The 12521-nt window shown below is 53.5% G+C and overlaps 1 protein-coding gene across 2 annotated transcripts in view; it reads right to left on the bottom strand.

Annotated features, from left to right (window-relative positions):
• The window catches only part of LOC147711655 (uncharacterized), a 1672131-nt gene that overhangs the window by 948236 nt on the left and 711374 nt on the right, over positions 1-12521 (bottom strand). The gene's annotated exons all lie outside the window — the stretch shown is intronic.

Genomic DNA, 12521 nt, shown 5'->3' with positions numbered 1-12521 from the left:
CGAGCAAGTGAACACTGGACCCAAGATTGGTGGCCTTCGGAATTAGGGGAGTGTCCCGTCCCAAAAGAATCAGTCCGCAATTTATGGTTCCGCATGGACAACAAGTTATCCATGAAGGACCAAGTAAATCATACGGTGGGTTCCTGCTTCGGAATCATGCAGAGTCTACGCAAGGTCTTTAAATGGATACCAACCGAAGCACGCAGAATTCTGGTTCAGGGCCTCATCGTAAATAGGCTAGATTATGGCAATTCACTTCTCGCCATAAACGAGTGCCAAATCAGGAAACTGCAGGTTGTACAAAATACGGCTGCTCGTCTGATTCTAGGCCTACCCAGAAGATCCCCCTCATTGCCATGCCTGAGAATCATGCATTGGCTCCCTGTAAAAAAAAGAGCTATTTTCAAGACCATGTGTCTAGTTCATAAACACATGTACGGTCGAGGACCAAAATACTGGACTCAGAAATTGACATGGTACTTGCCTGGTCGACAGCTGAGATCAAGCACTAAGTCACAGCTCACGTCGCTCAGAGTTCAAACTGCCAGAAATGGCGGTCGTGCCTTCTCTTTCATTGCACCATCCCTATGAAACGAACTTCCTCTAAGCCTACGTACAACAACGGAACAGTGGAGCTTCCGCAAAAAATTGAAAACCTGGCTCTTCTGCTAGTTCCACCTTTTGGCTCATTCTCCCACCTCAGGATTGTCCGCATGCGCCATGAGACTCCCTTGGGATGTGATATGTTGCGCAATACAAGTATCCAGACTAGACTAGACTAGACTAGACTGGTCTCCGACCAATTCCTGTACTCCAACTCAGGCCCCAGTACCCATCAGGTAGGACCTGTAGCCATGCCCATTGAAAATTGAGACGGAACATAGTTAACAGCCATGCCCTACACATAATATCCCTACTGATACAATCATATTACTGTGCATATTGTGCCACAGGCATAGGACATGTCCTAATAAAAGTGTCTTGCACCCAGTTCTTCTCTAACCACAACTCATAGGCACAGCCTGCGACCATGACCAGTGAGTACTGGGTACAGTGCATGGGCTTCCTCCATTTCTTGCGAGGAGAACCTTTGCCATTGTGTCCACTAAGAATAGACATTTTTTATGTCCAGCATGCCCTGCCACAGTATATGGTCTCTGCCTACATGCTAGTCTCAGATCCAATGCCATATTCTTTACTTAACACTGACCGTTGACCATGTTCCATGATTGTATCATTCTCCATTGTACCCAACAGAGAAGGAGATAGGGAAACAGTTTTTGAGTTCTCCCTTTCCAGAAATTTCCTTAGAGAATTGAAATTGAAAACATAATTGCTGGTAAGCCTTATAACATTTCTCCATTTGACCAATGTGGGTATAACTTTCCATGATGAAATAAGAGAAACCCTCTCCTTTTCTTTTTGTATGTTTTGCTATGATTTAAAATATGGGCAAAAGTTATAATCAACTCCAGAAAAGTTTTTTTACACATGCACTATCGGCATGTACCTGCACTGCGTGTGGCTAGGCATTACAATTGGTAAAAAGTCCTTTGGTAAGTTCTGAGGACCTGCCAAACTTCTGTGTGAGATCCAAGTGTTCGACTGCCCACACGTATCTCCCTAACTGCTTCAAAGTTCATGCATACAGTCACTGGCTTTGAATTACACAGAGCGCTTATTGGAAGATTTTGTGCAGATACCATGGAGTTCAAAGGCATAGTTAGGAGAATTCTCGATGCATCGAAACCCCAGTCTGGAGGAGTGTCTGGATTAGAGAGACTGTAGGAGAGAGAAAAAAGTTGGGGGAAAGAGCGAAAGAGAGAGAGAAAACAAAGGCAGCATGAAACATGTTGCATTCTTTCCTATGAGGTCATCTAAATCTCAGTTAAGATGTTAGCAATATGGGAAGATATGCCAGTTTTAACATACCACTCACCCATTTGTGCACAAATCACAATGGCTATGGTATTACTAAGGCACCTACTACCAGATCCTACCTGTTCGTATTTGGCCGGCGAACCAGTGAGTAAGTAATAATGTACATGAACCAAGCACAAAGTCTATTTGATCACATTCTTCGAGTGTACTTTTTACAGATGTAGTAATTAATCAAGTTTAAAACTCAAAAAATATACAGCACATATTCACTTTGTGCATTGATGTTTTGCGCTGTTGGACGGCTATTACTAATTAAATAGCAGTGTGCTTTTGGACAACATATGCTTCAAAATATGAGGACTGAGTCCAACCATATAATCAGAATATGTTGGTCCAATTCCTGATTAGCACAGTGTGCCATCTAGACCCCTAAACCTGACAGGGTACTGGATGGTGTCCACAACCTCAGAACATGGCCAATCTAATTCCCACAAGGAAGCTGTGGAAACAGATCTACTCTTTCGTTGTTTTCTTAGACATGCACAAAGGGTGACACTAGAAATACACAAATTGGCATTTCAAACATTTATTGAAGCAATTTCATCTTTGTGTAAAATACGTGAACTGCAATTATTAGTAGAAGGAAACAAAGCATTGTTACCAGATTTACAATTATGATGAGGAAGATGAATAATGTAACCATTTTAATTATTGCAGTGATTATATTAATATATAAATATATATAATAACACTAACTACAGAGAACAGAATGTGAAGTGTGTTCTGTCAGATCTCTTGGAGCAAGTTAACTCCCATTTACCTGTGTGTGATGTATCAGGAAGCCAGTCTGGTGTAGAACAGGCCGCCGTCCTTTGCAGGATAGTGATGGAAGTCAGCAGGGCTGGCAATCAGTCACAGGCGAACGTACAGGATAATCCATGGAAGTGCTCCTCTGGCAAGCTGAGCTCAGAGTCAGTTTATACAATAAAAACTGGTTCTGTTCATACTGTTTCTGAGGTCTTCTGCTAGTGTTTTAGGGCTCGCCTGCTGATGCGCTTCTGCGCATCGCTGGCGAAGCTCTATTACGGCTTATCCAGTGTTGATCCACCACTGGCGATTCCAGTGGCGATTTCTTCAAGTGCATGTGCTTTTTAGGTCATTGCGCAAGCGCAAGCCCTAAAAAGCGCGTGCACAATGCCACCAGCCGCCTGCCTGCCTGCCTCGCATTACCAGATCAAAGGCAGCCCAGCCCCCCTCCCACAAGCTTCTCAGCGTGTGCTCTGCCTCAGGCCTGCATTTCTCCTCCCCTCGGGCAAACAGATAGCCGCAATAACACCCTCCCTGCTCAGCTTTTTTCTCAATTTCTCCCCGTCTACACTTCCCATTAGGAGCCCTTCCTCCCCCCAGATAATCTATCTCCATAAGAGATAAGCAGCTCTTCCACCATCTCAAACCCGTATTAGTGCTCCTCACTATGCATGTTTTTACTTAGAAAATCAGCACAATGCAGCAGTGTGACATCAAGCCAGGTTCATCGACATCACTGCAAAAGTAAAGTTTTTATTCCCCATTTCCTCTTCAAGAAAGTGACTGCGCATCAGCCTCTACGGATCAGAAAGCGGAGCCCCCCCACTGACCGGGCTGCGAGTCAAATGGCCATGTTTCACAAATTATGGTTTTCGTGGTCTTATTCTGGAGTAGCCCTGTTGGCAAGAGAGGAAAGAGCAAGGCTCTGACAGTCAGTCCTCCTCTGCTTCATAGTATGCCGCGCCACTATAGTAAGTTGAACAAGGGATATTATTTGACAGAAAGAGGCAACCTGCATCTATTCACGGAAATACATTGAGCAGTCTACATTTTTATTTTTTAAAGCTACATACAATGCACCATAACTATTCTAGGTCTACAAATGGAAATACATAACAAGCAATATTTTTATTTATTTTTTAAGAGGTGCATACTTAAAAAAATGATTACAAAAATTAAACATCAACTAGTAATTAAAAAACCTAGCAATTAAGATATGCCACGTCAAATAATAACGTTTGTCGCCAATTAATTATCAGTGTCTGGAATGGATATGGTCACACCCTCACTCACCCTCAACCCCTCACCCTCACTCACCCTCAACCCCTCACCCTCACCCTCACTCACCCTCAACACCTCACCCTCAACCCCTCACTCACCCTCACGCTCACCCACCCTCACCCTCACTCACCCTCAACACCTCACCCTCACTCACCCTCAACCCCTCACCCTCACTCACCCTCAACCCCTCACCCTCACTCACCCTCAACCCCTCACCCTCACTCACCCTCAACCCCTAACCCTCAACACCTCACTCACCCTCACGCTCACCCACCCTCACCCTCACTACCTCACCCTCAACCCCTCACCCTCACTCACCCTCAACCCCTCACCCTCAACCCCTCACTCACCCTCACTCTCACTCATCCTCTATCACCCTCAACCCCTCACCCTCACTCACCCTCAACCCCTCACCCTCACTCACCCTCAACCCCTCACCCTCACTCACCCTCAACCCCTCACCCTCACTCACCCTCAGCCCCTCACCCTCAACCCCTCACCCTCACTCACCCTCACCCTCACTCACCCTCACCCTCACTCACCCTGAACCCCTCACCCTCACTCACCCTCACTCACCCTCAACACCTCACCCTCACCCTCACCCTCACTCACCCTCAACACCTCACCCTCACTCACCCTCAACCCCTCACCCTCACTCACCCTCACCCTCACTCACCCTCACTCACCCTCACTCACCCTCAACCCCTCACCCTCACTCACCCGAAACCCTCACTCACCCTCAACCCCTCACCCTCACTCACCCTCAACCCCTCACCCTCACTCACCCTCACTCACCCTCAACCCCTCACCCTCACTCACCCTCAACCCCTCACCCTCACTCACCCTCAACACCTCACCCTCACTCACCCTCACTCACCCTCAAACTCAACATACATACATACATACATACATACATACCCTCACTCACCCTCACCCTCACTCACCCTCAACCCCTCACCCTCACTCACCCTCACTCACCCTCACTCACCCTCACTCACCCTCACCCACCCTCACTCACCCTCAACACCTCACCCTCACTCACCCTCACTCACCCTCAACCCCTCACCCTCACTCACCCTCACTCACCCTCACTCACCCTCAACCCCTCACCCTCAACCCCTCACCCTCACTCACCTCACTCACCCTCACTCACCCTCACTCACCCTCAACCCCTCACCCTCAACACCTCACCCTCACTCACCCTCAAACTCAACATACATACATACATACATACCCTCACTCACCCTCACTCACCCTCAACCACTCACCCTCACTCACCCTCACCCCTCACCCTCACTCACCCTCACTCACCCTCACTCACCCTCAACACCTCACCCTCACTCACCCTCACCCTCACTCACCCGCACTCACCCTCACCCTCACTCACACTCACTCACCCTCACCCTCACCCTCACTCACCCTCAACCCCTCACCCTCACTCACCCTCAACCCCTCACCCTCACTCACCCTCAACCCGCACTCACCCTCACTCTCACTCATCCTCACTCACCCTCAACCCCTCACCCTCACTCACCCTCACCCACCCTCAACCCCTCACCCTCACTCACCCTCAACCCCTCACTCTCACTCACCTCAACCCCTCACCCTCACTCACCCTCAACCCCTCACCCTCACTCACCCTCAACCCTCACCCTCACTCACCCTCAACCCCTCACCCTCACTCACCCTCAGCCCCTCACCCTCAACCCCTCACCCTCACTCACCCTCACCCTCACTCACCCTCAACCCCTCACCCTCACTCACCCTCACTCACCCTCACTCACCCTCACCCACCCTCACTCACCCTCAACACCTCACCCTCACTCACCCTCACTCACCCTCAACCCCTCACCCTCACCCTCACTCACCCTCACTCACCCTCAACCCCTCACCTCAACCCCTCACCCTCACTCACCCTCACTCACCCTCACTCACCCTCACTCACCCTCAACCCCTCACCCTCACTCACCCTCAACCAATCACCCTCAACACCTCACCCTCACTCACCCTCAAACTCAACATACATACATACATACATACATACACTCACTCACCCTCACTCACCCTCAACCACTCACCCTCACTCACCCTCAACACCTCACCCTCACTTACCCTCACTCACCCTCAAACTCAACATACATACATACATACATACATACATACATACCCTCACTCACCCTCAACCCCTCACCCTCACTCACCCTCACTCACCCTCACTCACCCTCACTCACCCTCACCCACCCTCACTCACCCTCACACACTCACCCTCACTCACCCTCACTCACCCTCAACCCTCACCCTCACCCTCACTCACCCTCACTCACCCTCAACCCCTCACCCTCAACCCCTCACCCTCACTCACCCTCACTCACCCTCACTCACCCTCACTCACCCTCAACCCCTCACCCTCAACACCTCACCCTCACTCACCCTCAAACTCAACATACATACATACATACATACCCTCACTCACCCTCACTCACCCTCACCACTCACCCTCACTCACCCTCAACCCCTCACCCTCACTCACCCTCACTCACCCTCACTCACCCTCAACACTTACCCTCACTCACCCTCACCCTCACTCACCCGCACTCACCCTCACCCTCACTCACACTCACTCACCCTCACCCTCACCCTCACTCACCCTCAACCCCTCACCCTCACTCACCCTCAACCCCTCACCCTCACCCTCACTCACCCTCAACCCCGCACTCACCCTCACCTCTCTCACTCTCACTCATCCACTCACCCTCAGACCCCTCACCCTCACTCACCCTCACCCACCCTCAACCCTCACCCTCACTCACCCTCAACCCCTCACCCTCACTCACTCTCACTCACCCTCAACCCCTCACCCTCACTCACCTCAACCCCTCACCCTCACTCACCCTCAACCCTCACCCTCACTCACCCTCAACCCCTCACCCTCACTCACCCCTCAGCCCCTCACCCTCAACCCCTCACCCTCACTCACCCTCACCCTCACTCACCCTCAACCCCTCACCCTCACTCACCCTCACTCACCCTCACTCACCCTCACTCACCCTCACCCACCCTCACTCACCCTCAACACCTCACCCTCACTCACCCTCACTCACCCTCAACCCCTCACCCTCACCCTCACTCACCCCACTCACCCTCACCCCTCACCCTCAACCCCTCACCCTCAGCTCACCCTCACTCACCCTCACTCACCCCTCACTCACCCTCAACCCCTCACCTCTCACTCACCCTCACCAATCACCCTCAACACCTCACCCTCACTCACCCTCAAACTCAACATACATACATACATACATACCCTCACTCACCCTCACCTCACCCTCAACCACTCACCCTCACTCACCCTCAACCCTCACCCTCACTCACCCTCACTCACCCTCAACACCTCACCCTCACTCACCCTCACCCTCACTCACCCGCACTCACCCTCACCCTCACTCACCCTCACTCACCCTCACCCTCACTCACCCTCAACCCCTCACCCTCACTCACCTCAACCCCTCACCCTCACCCTCACTCACCCTCAACTCCCTCACTCACCCTCACTCTCACTCATCCTCACTCACCCTCAACCCCTCACCCTCACTCACCCTCACCCACCCTCAACCCTCACCCTCACTCACCCTCAACCCCCTCACACTCACTCACCCTCACTCACCCTCAACCACTCACCCTCACTCACCCTCACTCAACCTCACTCACCCTCACTCACCCTCACTCACCCTCACTCACCCTCACCCTCACTCACCCTCACTCACCCTCAACCTCACTCACCCTCACCCACCCTCCAACCCCTCATCCTCACTCACCCTCACTCACCCTCAACCCCTCACCCTCACTCACCCTCAACCCCTCACCCTCACCCTCACTCACCCTCACCCTCACTCAACCTCAACCCCTCACCCTCAATACCTCACCCTCACTCACCCTCACCCAACCACCTCACCCTCAATACCTCACCCTCACTCACCCTCACCCAACCCCTCACCCTCAATACCTCACCCTCACTCACCCTCACCCTCACTCACCCTCAACCCCTCACCCTCACTCACCCTCACTCACCCTCACTCACCCTCACTCACCCTCACACGCCCTCACTCACCCTCACTCACCCTCACTCACCCTCACTCACCCTCACTCACCCTCACTCACCCTCACCCTCATCACCCTCAACCCCTCACCCTCACCCTCACTCACCCTCACCCTCACTCACCCTCAACCCCTCACCCTCAATCCCTCACCCTCAATCCCTCACCCTCAGTCACCCTCACCCTCCCTCAACCCCTCACCCTCACTCACCCTCAACCCCTCACCCTCACTCACCCTCAACCCCCTCACCCTCACTCACCCTCAACCCCTCACCCACACCATCACTCACCCTCACTCACCCTCACTCACCCTCAACCCCTCATCCCTCACTCACTCTCACTCACCCTCACTCACCCTCAACCCCTCACCCTCACTCACCCTCAACCCCTCACCCTCACTCACCCTCAACCCCTCATCCTCACCCTCAACCCCTCACTCACCCTCACCCACCCTCAACCCCTCACCCTCACTCACCCTCAACCCCTCACCCTCACTCACCCTCACTCACCCTCAACCCCTCACCCTCACTCACCCTCACTCACCCTCAACCCCTCACCCTCACTCACCCTCACTCACCCTCACTCACCCTCACCCTCACTCACCCTCACTCACCCTCAACCTCACTCACCCTCACCCACCCTCAACCCCTCATCCTCACTCACCCTCACTCACCCTCAACCCCTCACCCTCACTCACCCTCAACCCCTCACCCTCACTCACCCTCACCCTCACTCAACCTCAACCCCTCACCCTCAATACCTCACCCTCACTCACCCTCACCCAACCCCTCACCCTCAATACCTCACCCTCACTCACCCTCACCCTCACTCACCCTCAACCCCTCACCCTCACTCACCCTCAACCCCTCACCCACACCATCACTCACCCTCACTCACCCTCACTCGCCCTCACACGCCCTCACTCACCCTCACTCACCCTCACTCACCCTCACTCACCCTCACTCACCCTCACTCACCCTCACTCACCCTCACCCTCACTCACCCTCACCCTCACTCACCCTCAACCCCTCACCCTCAATCCCTCACCCTCAATCCCTCACCCTCAGTCACCCTCACCCTCCCTCAACCCCTCACCCTCACTCACCCTCAACCCCTCACCCTCACTCACCCTCAACCCCCTCACCCTCACTCACCCTCAACCCCCTCACCCTCACTCACCCTCAACCCCTCACCCACACCATCACTCACCCTCACTCACCCTCACTCACCCTCACTCACCCTCAACCCCTCATCCCTCACTCACTCTCACTCACCCTCACTCACCTTCAACCCCTCACCCTCACTCACCCTCAACCCCTCACCCTCACTCACCCTCAACCCCTCATCCTCACCCTCACTCACCCTCAACCCCTCACCCTCACTCACCCTCAACCCCTCATCCTCACCCTCACTCACCCTCACTCACATTCACCCTCACCCTCACTCACCCTCACTCACCCTCACTCACCCTCACCCTCACTCACCCTCACTCACATTCACCCTCACCCTCACTCACCCTCACTCACCCTCACCCTCACTCACCCTCACCCTCACTCACCCTCACCCTCCCTCACCCTCACCCACCCTCACTCACCCTCACCCACCCTCAACCCCTCATCCTCACTCACCCTCATCCTCAACCCCTCACCCTCACTCACCCTCTTCCTCAACCCCTCACCCTCACTCACCCTCAACACCTCACCCTCACTCACCCTCACCCTCACTCACCCTCAACCCCTCACCCTCAATCCCTCACCCTCACTCATCCTCACTCACCCTCACTCACCCTCACCCACCCTCAACCCCTCATCCTCACTCACCCTCATCCTCAACCCCTCACCCTCACTCACCCTCAACACCTCACCCTCACTCACCCTCACCCTCACTCACCCTCAACCCCTCACCCTCAATCCCTCACCCTCACTCATCCTCACTCACCCTCAACCCCTCACCCTCACTCACCCTCAACCCCTCACCCTCACCATCACTCACCCTCACTCACCCTCACTCACCCTCACTCACCCTCTCTCACCCTCAACACCTCACCCTCACTCACCCTCAACCCCTCACCCTCACCCTCACTCACCCTCTCTCACCCTCAACCCCTCACCCTCACTCACTCTCAACCCCTCACCCACCCTCACCCTCACTCACCCTCAACACCTCACCCTCACTCACCCTCAACCCCTCACCCTCCCTCACCCTCAACCCCCCACCCTCAACCCCTCACCCTCCCTCACCCTCACTCACCCTCACCCTCACTCACCCTCAACCCCTCACCCTCACTCACCCTCACCCTCACTCACCCTCAACCCCTCACCCTCAATCCCTCACCCTCAATCCCTCACCCTCAGTCACCCTCACCCTCCCTCAACCCCTCACCCTCACTCACCCTCAACCCCTCACCCTCACTCACCCTCAACCCCCTCACCCTCACTCACCCACACCATCACTCACCCTCACTCACCCTCACTCACCCTCAACCCCTCATCCCTCACTCACTCTCACTCACCCTCACTCACCCTCAACCCCTCACCCTCACTCACCCTCAACCCCTCACCCTCACTCACCCTCAACCCCTCATCCTCACCCTCACTCACCCTCAACCCCTCACCCTCACTCACCCTCAACCCCTCATCCTCACCCTCACTCACCCTCACTCACATTCACCCTCACCCTCACTCACCCTCACTCACCCTCACCCTCACTCACCCTCACTCACCCTCACTCACCCTCACCCTCACTCACCCTCACTCACATTCACCCTCACCCTCACTCACCCTCACTCACCCTCACCCTCACTCACCCTCACCCTCACTCACCCTCACCCTCACTCACCCTCACTCTCACTCACCCTCCCTCACCCTCACCCACCCTCACTCACCCTCACCCACCCTCAACCCCTCATCCTCACTCACCCTCACCCTCAACCCCTCACCCTCACTCACCCTCAACACCTCACCCTCACTCACCCTCACCCTCACTCACCCTCAACCCCTCACCCTCAATCCCTCACCCTCACTCATCCTCACTCACCCTCAACCCCTCACCCTCACTCACCCTCAACCCCTCACCCTCACCATCACTCACCCTCACTCACCCTCACTCACCCTCACTCACCCTCTCTCACCCTCAACACCTCACCCTCACTCACCCTCAACCCCTCACCCTCACCCACCCTCTCTCACCCTCAACCCCTCACCCTCACTCACCCTCACTCACTCTCAACCCCTCACCCACCCTCACCCTCACTCACCCTCAACACCTCACCCTCACTCACCCTCAACCCCTCACCCTCCCTCACCCTCAACCCCTCACCCTCAACCCCTCACCCTCCCTCACCCTCAACTCCTCACTCACTCACCCTCACTCTCACTCACCCTCACTCACCCTCAACCCCTCACCCTCACCCTCACCCTCACTCACCCTCAACACCTCACCCTCACTCACCCTCACTCACTCTCAACCCCTCACCCACCCTCACCCTCACTCACCCTCAACACCTCACTCTCAACCCCTCACCCTCCCTCACCCTCAACCCCTCACCCTCCCTCACCCTCAACCCCTCACCCTCTACCCCTCCCCCTCAACCCCTCACCCTCACTCAGCCTCACTCACCCTCAACACCTCACCCTCACTCACCCTCAACACCTCACCCTCACTCACCCTCAGCACCTCACCCTCACTCACCCTCAACACCTCACCCTCAACCCCTCACCCTCACCCTCACTCACCCTCACAACACATATTGTGTTACAATAGGTGTCACATTTGCAAAAGATAAAACTATTGGCATTGTAAATAACAAAGCTATTAATTCGCTATTTTCAAAACAAGCACATAAATAAAAAATGTGTCCTTTACAATACCAATAGCTCAAACTTTCCTAATGCAAGACCTATTGCATAGCTGTGCTTCTCTCCCCTGCTGCACTCTCCTGCTCTCTAGAGATGTGGCCTAACGACAAGAGCTGCCATCTAAGTCACGTAAATACAAAATATGTTGCATTCCAAATGCTATAGGTGTCACATTCGCAAAAGTTATAACTATTGGCATTGTAAATGACAAAGCCATCAATTTAGCAATTTTAAAAACCAACAAATAAATAACATATGTCATTTACAATACCAATAACTCCAACTTTTCTAATGCGAGACCTATTGCATTTCCAATGCTTGTTTGTTTGTCTTTCCGATTGATAGCGGTCTCCAAACGTACAACAGAATACAAGAGCAGCATGCTCAGTGTGCTTTGTCCTCGAATAGAATGTACAGTGTTCTGATAAATTGCTTATGAAGAAATGTGCATGCAAGCAGAACACTTTATCATGTATGCGCAAAGCATGTAAAAAGTCACTATCTAAAAAGATGTCAAGTTTAAACATGAACCGGTAAAATGGAAGGATTTCGTGCATAGGCGTTGTTGAATCTCACAATACCAACTCTTTGGCCCGGAGAG

This window comes from Lissotriton vulgaris, chromosome 5 (assembly GCF_964263255.1).
Source record: "Lissotriton vulgaris chromosome 5, aLisVul1.2, whole genome shotgun sequence".
Lineage (NCBI taxonomy): Eukaryota > Metazoa > Chordata > Amphibia > Caudata > Salamandridae > Lissotriton > Lissotriton vulgaris.
Note: the sequence above shows the minus strand (reverse complement) of the source record. Positions and strands in the feature narration are given on the sequence as shown.